This window comes from Oryctolagus cuniculus, chromosome 11 (assembly GCF_051225735.1).
Source record: "Oryctolagus cuniculus isolate XC-2025 breed Fujian yellow rabbit chromosome 11, ASM5122573v1, whole genome shotgun sequence".
In the NCBI taxonomy this organism is placed as follows: domain Eukaryota; kingdom Metazoa; phylum Chordata; class Mammalia; order Lagomorpha; family Leporidae; genus Oryctolagus; species Oryctolagus cuniculus.
Window position 1 is genome coordinate 19815940 of NC_142877.1, and position 7309 is coordinate 19823248.

The 7309-nt window shown below is 55.6% G+C and overlaps 1 long non-coding RNA gene across 5 annotated transcripts in view; it reads right to left on the reverse strand.

Annotated features, from left to right (window-relative positions):
- The window catches only part of LOC149123363 (uncharacterized), a 409563-nt gene extending 402702 nt beyond the window's left edge, over positions 1 to 6861 (reverse strand). For 2 of the 5 annotated variants that reach the window (XR_016215848.1, XR_016215847.1), the window contains exon 1: positions 5616 to 6861. This is a non-coding gene — a long non-coding RNA (uncharacterized LOC149123363). The remainder of the gene's footprint in view (positions 1 to 5615) is intronic. The other 3 variants (XR_016215849.1, XR_016215846.1, XR_016215845.1) reach the window with 3 other exon arrangements.
- Positions 6862 to 7309: the final 448 nt, after the last annotated feature.

Sequence of the window (7309 nt, forward strand, 5' to 3'; positions counted from 1 at the left end):
GAAGTGGAAGAGAAGCCAATGGCCAGCCTCTCCAAGCTGGTCCCCACTCTCCTTTATCTCTGAACAAACCACCAGGAGGTGGAGGGCAGCCGAGGTTCGCCCCCGCACACCCCGAGCCGGATCCCGGCTGGCTCCTCTGCTGAGCCCCAGCCAGTCCTCATGATCCTGCAAGCCAGACCTGCAGGGCTGACCCGAAGCCTCCCCACAGCTGCCCTCAGCGGCCTCTCTGGGCTGGGCCGAGGAGAAAGCTCAACTCACCACACCTCTACTCCCTCTCCGACCCCAGAGGGCCGGGTCTCCCCGTTCCCATGGGAACGCTGCTCCCACCAATCCCATGAGCACCACAGAAGAAGCAGAGAATCTGCAGGCCGGGGAGGCCCAGCCCGGCCAGGCCCCTCCTGCAGGTCCTTCCTGCTCTGTCTTTAAAAGCAGGAAGAGGGCTCAATTTGTCTGTACATTTCAGAACATCACATTGTACACTGCAAACATGAGGATATGCAATTTGTATTCCTCAATGTAAAAATGATCTTCAAAAGCCAAGAAAATGGATATGATCTCATAAATAGATTTTTTTTCTCATAAAATTCTAATTTCTCCAAATTTTCCTTAGAATTATTCTTTAAAGTCATATCAAAGTATATCATCTTGGGGCCGGTGCTTTGGTGTAGTGGGTAAGGCCACTGCCTGCAGTGCCAGCATCCCATATGGACTCTGGTTCAAGTCCTGACTACTCCATTTCTGATCCAGCTCTCTGCTATGGCCTGGGAAAGCAGTGGAAGATGGCCTAGGTGCTTGGGCCCCAGCATGCACGTGGGAGACCCGGAAGAAGCTCCTGCCTTCAGATCTGCACAGCTCCAGCCATTGTGGCCAATTGGGGAGTAAACAATCGGATGGAAGACCTCTCTCTGCTTTTTCTTCTCTGTCTGTGTAACTCTGATTTTCAAGTAAATAAATAAATCTTTTCAAAACAATAAGTATATCATCTCACTGTTTCTAGACTGCCACTCGAAAGCCATGTTTGTGGGGTCTCCATCTTTGTGGGGTCTCCATATTACGAAAACTGTGCATGGATTTCCAAAACACTTGGCACCAAAGCAAGCCCCTGGTTTCCTCCCATTCGCCACACACTTTTTGAAGTGTTCTCTTCCTTCCAGCCCGTCAGTGATTTCCACGCTGCTGATTTCGGAGAGCTTAGCTACACTTCTGCAACTCAGCTCTGCAACCCTGGAGATAAACAGCCAAGGACTTTGTGATCGGGAATTAGGGATGTTGGTGTTTAACTTTGCTTTTCTAAGAAAGTAACACCTAAGGGAGCCGGCATTGTGGCACAACGAGTTACGTAGCCGCCTGCAATGCCAGCACCCACATCAGAGTGCTGGGCTGAGTCCCAGCTGCTCCGCTTCCTATGCAGCTCCCTGATAAAGTGCCTGGGAAGGCAGCAGATGATGGCCCAAGTGTTTGGCCCCTGCCACCCACGTGGGAGACTGGGATGGAGTTTCAGGCTCCTGGCTTAGGCCTGACCTAGCTATGGCTGCCATGGCCATCTGGGAAAACCATCAGATAAAAAATTCTCTCTCTGCGCCTTTCAAATAAATAAATCTTTTAAAAAGAAAGAAAGAAATTCATGCCTGAAAAGCAAAACATCACAATGGAGAAATGATCCCTCCACAAATGACCATTAGCACACACATGTCAGTGTAACGTAGTTCTGGGTTGCAAACTCCAGGAAGGCACAGCTTGACTGGAGACGCCACCCCTCAACCTCACAGCCCGACACTGAGATGCCATCTTTTTTGAATATGAAAGCAGAAATAGATTATATCTGGGAAACAGACACAAAAATGATTAGACACTATGTAAATAATCTAATTCAAATCATGAACCCCTAATCGACATTTAATTGATGCAATAATGTTTGTTCACGACGGTAAATAAACAAAATATATAAACAGCAACATCTTTGGTGTTTAATGACTGCTTAGCAGCTATTTGGGTCAGAGCTACTGAGCCCTAATCAACAAATGCTTAATAATCAATGGAACTGCATTCTCTGGTTATTGCCTTATTAAATCAGGACCCAGCTTCGGCTGCTGAATAGTCCCTCCCACAGGGAGAAAATGGTTACTAGCAGAGCCGACAGTTCCCAGCGTGCCCTGTAAGTGAACAGGTGGGGGTTTTCTGTCTACGCCTGCAGCCAGGTGCAGCTCCTGCGACGCTAAGCCCCAGTCTGCCTGTGCACCAATACAAAGCCTGCCCTGTTCCGGGCGTGGTTGCATTACAAACGCTCTCCCATTGCCTGCCCAGGAAAGCCAGGCTACCCACGTGGAATGCTGAAAGCAGTGGCCGACGCGTAACAAGTACTCAACAAAATGGTCATTAGTGTCAGTGTCATTTGCCACCATCGTGATCATTAGAAGCCCGGCTTGCCAGTGCTCCCTGAGCGCAAGTGAAATTCACTCTGCTAACCTGAGATTTTTTTTTTCCAGTCAAAGGAAGCCTCATTTGTCAGCGGTTCCTTGAGCTCCCAGACTGTCCGGGGCAGGGCCAAACTGGCCCCAGCAGGGTCTGTCGCCAGGGCTGTGAGGTTCAGCTCCTTCTTGGGTGCTGGGCAGTCATGGCAGTCTTTTCTGTGTGACCTCTGACCCTCGCCCTTCCAGGCAGCAAGACCGTGCATAGCGCCTCTGGAAGGGCAGCCGGATGTCCCCCGGGATGGGCATGAAGACTCCGTTCCCCGTCCCTAGAGATTTCCCAGAGCCCAGCTCCTGGCCGCCGTGTGCACACAGGCTGAGCCCGTGAGTCACTTCCAGATGGTCCTCCCTGGTCGCCGCCCAGCCTCGGGCCCCTCACTCTCTCCTTTGGGTCCCCCTCCTGTCCTCTCTCCACTGGCCTCCTCACCAACACAGTCCCACTGACCGAGGTCTGCCTGCCCAGAGGGATCGGACATGGGCAGCCCAGGTAACACAGCCAAGGAGACGAGGTTGGGGGCGGGGGTCCTGTATGTCTGTGTTTAGGGATGAGGAGGACGACTACAATGACAAGGCGACCCTTTGGTGCCGATGTGATATTTTAGGAGAGAGAAAAACCACCAGGGTGACCAGAGGTATACCAGGGTGGACAGGACATGTGCTGGATGGTCCCTGGGCGCCATCGTGTGGCCAGTCTGTGTAATGACCAAAAGTCCCTGTCCAGTGAACATCTGGTGGCAACTTGCTTAGGACCCCCTGCCCCCTTATCCAGGGAATAAAGTTGTGCCCAAGCCCTTCCTTAGACCTCACAAGGCCCAAGTTCAAATCTCTTGCAGGGATGGAGTGGAGGGAGATCCGAAAGGAGGCAGAGGCCAGAGCAAGGGGTGGAAGAGTGTACCCAGGAGCATCTGAGGCCACGTACCCAAAGGCTGGTCTGAAAAGACCAAAAGCTTCTTGGAGAAAGGCTGGCCAGAGGAAGAAAAGTCCCACAGGGGCAGGGCAAGCACAGCTACTAGGACGGAAACTCAAATGGCCCTCCCCTGGAGAGCTGGGTTCCCAGCACCTTGGTGCTGGGGATCTGGAGAGAGAGAGAGAGCCAGACTAGGGGCAGCTGGGGACAGAGAGCCCGCCCCCTCCTAACCCTCCCCAGCTGCCCCTCCACCGAGCAGACACAGGCCCAGAGAGTTCAACAGGGCACCCTCCACGGCCCACACAGCTCTGAGCTGCTCCCCGCTGTTGAGCTTTGTGATTTTGCCAGGTTGTCCTTGTTCGGTTGCAAATCGTGGATTGGCTCTTGGGAGACTGCTATGACATGCCCAGGCTTGGGACTCAGACTGCCTACTCGTACCCACTTCACGCCTTGATCATGGCTGTGTGAACTTCCAAGGTAGCTTGACGTCTGAGCCACCACCCCTTCCAGGCCTGTTGGGTGAGGAGGTGACGGCGCCTCCTCGCCTGGGTTGTCGTGAAGGTAAAGGGAGGTAGCATCCATGTGGTGCTAGGTGCTTTCTCGCATGTGAGCCAGTTCTGTTCCCAAGGCATCCCACGAGTTGTGAATGAGATCACTCCCGTGTCACAGGTCAGAGAGGCGGAAGTGACCGACCTGAGCTCCAGTGATAAGGGCAAAGATGGGACTGGAGTCCAGATCTGTCTCATTCTGTCTGAATGGTCTCCACTGATGGTCTCCTCCCGCGAGTGGAAGCCGGCTGGAGCAGACATTTCATCCCCCCGCCATCTCTGTCCTCCACTAAACTTTGCAGTGTCCAGCACATTGCAGGAGCTGGCTAAGTATCTGCCCTCTGATGACCCCTGTCATCCTGGAGCCAAGTACACCATGCTTTCCGCGCAAGGGCTGGGTGGATCTCAAGACCACCTGAACCTTGAACTCTCCCCAAAACAGCAAGTGCTTTCCTATCTCCAGGCCTTTGCACTATCTGTTCCCTGGGAGACCCAGGCAAGGGCTTGCTCTGTCCTCTCTCCACTGGCCTCCTCACCAACACAGTCCCACTGACCGAGGTCTGCCACAGGCACAGCAAGGCTCCGACAGGACCCAGCCCAGACCGTCAGTGCTGGTCCCCACTGAGGTCAGGCCGTGTACCTGCAGCCGTGTCCAATTTGGGGAACTGAGGAACACGTGGGTCCTCTATGATTGTGGGAGGGAGGTGGAAAGAATGAGAAGGCAGGGGAGAGGAGAAGGGGGCGCGCAGGAGGAAGGGGGGAGGGAGGGACGGGTGGGGGGAGAGACAGCCGCCCTCCTTCGCACAGTTCCTTAAGGGCACCTCTTTCCCTGGCAGAAGCGGCGGCCCTCCTGGCCAGGCAGGCGTGGGGCCCTCATGCCAGCCACCTGCTCTCTCCCCTCCTGCGCCTCGGTCCCACCAGCTCTCTCCTGCACCAGGGCCACTGGCAGCGCCTGACTCGCCACTCCCTGAGTCGGCATTTTTCTCCCCGTGCTGGGGCTCGGGCACCGCCTCCGGGAGCGAGCGCACCTGCCACTCCTGTGCTGACGCACAGCTTTTCCGAAAATGAGGCGGCAGGAAGGCAAGCCCGGATGAGGCGGCCGCGGGGCTTGGCCCGAGGCTCCCCCAGCAGGGGCGGCGGATGCTGGGGTGCACACAGAGGACTCCGGGAGGGCGAGGAGTTCTGTCTCGCTGCTGCTCCCGGGCTGCAGGTGCAGGAGCCACCCTGGCCCCTCCCTCCGACGCAGAATGTCAGGGCAACCCTTCCAGAAACAGCAACCGCGGCTCAGCAAGCCCAGGACAACGTGACAAACCCGAAGGGGCCTTTCCAGAACGCTCTGTAGTCCGCTGACCCCTCCGTGCGTGATCTTTCAGGCTATTTCTTTTCCCTACTTAAGCAAAGTCGGTGTCATACCCTCCTCGAAGAAGTGAGGGAGACCCTGGTTCCAGAAGCTTTTGGGGGGAGAAAACAGGACATTCACGGCCACTTCCGGCGCCCCGAAGCCCGGCCCTCACAGCCCCACTCAAACCAGTAATGGTCTTGGTTTACCACGCAGGCACTGACTCCTCCCAGGATCCCTGCAGGCAGCTGTCACCCTCCTTTGACGGGGAACCACTGCCCAAGGTCACACAGTGCGGAAGGCAGGGCTCAGGCCACCCACCCAGCCGGGCCCTAACGCTGAATGTGTCCTACCTTCTTCTCTCTTCCCCTGGCGAAAGTCCATCGGTGAGAATCGCCCGCAAAGAGGCTGGGTAACCGGGCATAGCGGTAGTTAGCCAAGCGCGCCAGAACCACGTGCAGGCAGAGCCCAAGTAGCTGCACCTGAGGACGACGGGGCGGTGGCTGGCTGGCGGCGGCTCTGCCTCAGGTGTGTCTGGTTGATTTTTCCAAGCTGGCTAACATGGCAGCCATAGGGTTCTCTCGGGCCCTGAGCCTGCCTGGAAGCAAGAGGTGGGCGCAAAGCTAGCGAAGAATTCCCTTTGGGGTCAGAGGCCGTCACGACGTCGCAGCAAAGCAGGCCCTCGGGGAGGGGACAAGGCGGCTTGGCCACCCCGAAGTCAGAGTCAGGAGGAAGGTGACGGCTCCCGCAGCCGCTGGCCACTGCCTTCCGGGGTTCCCTTGGGTGGACCTCCCGAGGACTGCAGAGCCTCACCATAAATGGCGGCCCCTAGCGGGCAACCCCAGGATGTGCAGCCCTTCACCCCGGGGGGGGGACAATGCTAATCGCACTTAAATTGCACACACGCTGCTCTGGAAAGAGGTAACTTCTTAACCCCGGAATAGAAATAAGCGTGGTTTCAGGTGTTACTCGCCTGTGATTTGTTGGTCATGACTGGCTGCCTGAAACAGGAAGTAAAGGGCCCAGGAACCCGCCTCTGAGACCCATTAGTGATGTCTGCCAAAAACCAGCTACCGGGGCAGTGGGTCTTTCATCCCTGCCCGGATCTGCTGTTGTCCACCGTCCTGCAGAAGGATCAGACCACAGGGGTTTGTGAAGAGTTGGAGCGCGGGGTCATCCAAAGGCCAGTCATGTCCACCCAGGGCTTCAAAGCTGACATCTGTGCATCCCTATTTCACCACCTTGCCCAAAATCGCTTCACTGGAGGCCGGCGCTGTGGTGTAGAGAGTAAAGCCGCCGCCTGCAGTGCCGGCACCCCACATGGGTGCTGGTTCAAGTCCCGGCTGGTCCACTTCCGATCCAGCTCTCTGAAAATGCACCTGGGAAAGCAGCAGAAGATGGCCCAAGTGCTTGGAACCCTGCACCCACATGGGAGACCCAGAAGAAGCCCCTGACTCCTGGCTCTGGATCGGTGCAGCTCTGGCCATTGCAGCCATGTGGGGTTTCAGCCATTTGGGGAGTGAACCAACAGATGGAAGACCTCTTCTCTCTCTCTCTCTGCCTCTGCCTCTCTGTAACTCTGCCTTTCAAATAAATAAATCTTTTTTAAAAATGTTCTAAATCCCCCCACAAATTTCCTTGTTGCTTAAAGTAGTCAGAGTCCATTTTTCCCCTCTGAGGCTGAATGATAACTGAAACTTGCACATTTCCTCCTTCCTTCAGACATCACCAACACAAGGCCACTGCAAAGAGTTTGATTAGAGGCCTGTGGGTAGGAGAACCACACCAGAACAAAGAGCAGCTCCCGAGATAACGTCAGACCCCAAGGCAACTGAGACCGTGCTGGCCGGTCCTTTGCTCTGTGCCTCCCTCCTCCACGGGCCACAGTTTTGTCACCAGGGGAAAGGCCGAGGTTCTCGTCTTCGCGCAAGAAAGAATTCGGGCAAGAGACAGAGAGCAGTGGAAAGCAAAGCATCAAGGTTTATCAGGGTAGGACATCCGTAAGCACGCATGGGCACCTCTCCAGACAGGACCTGGGCGAGAGCGC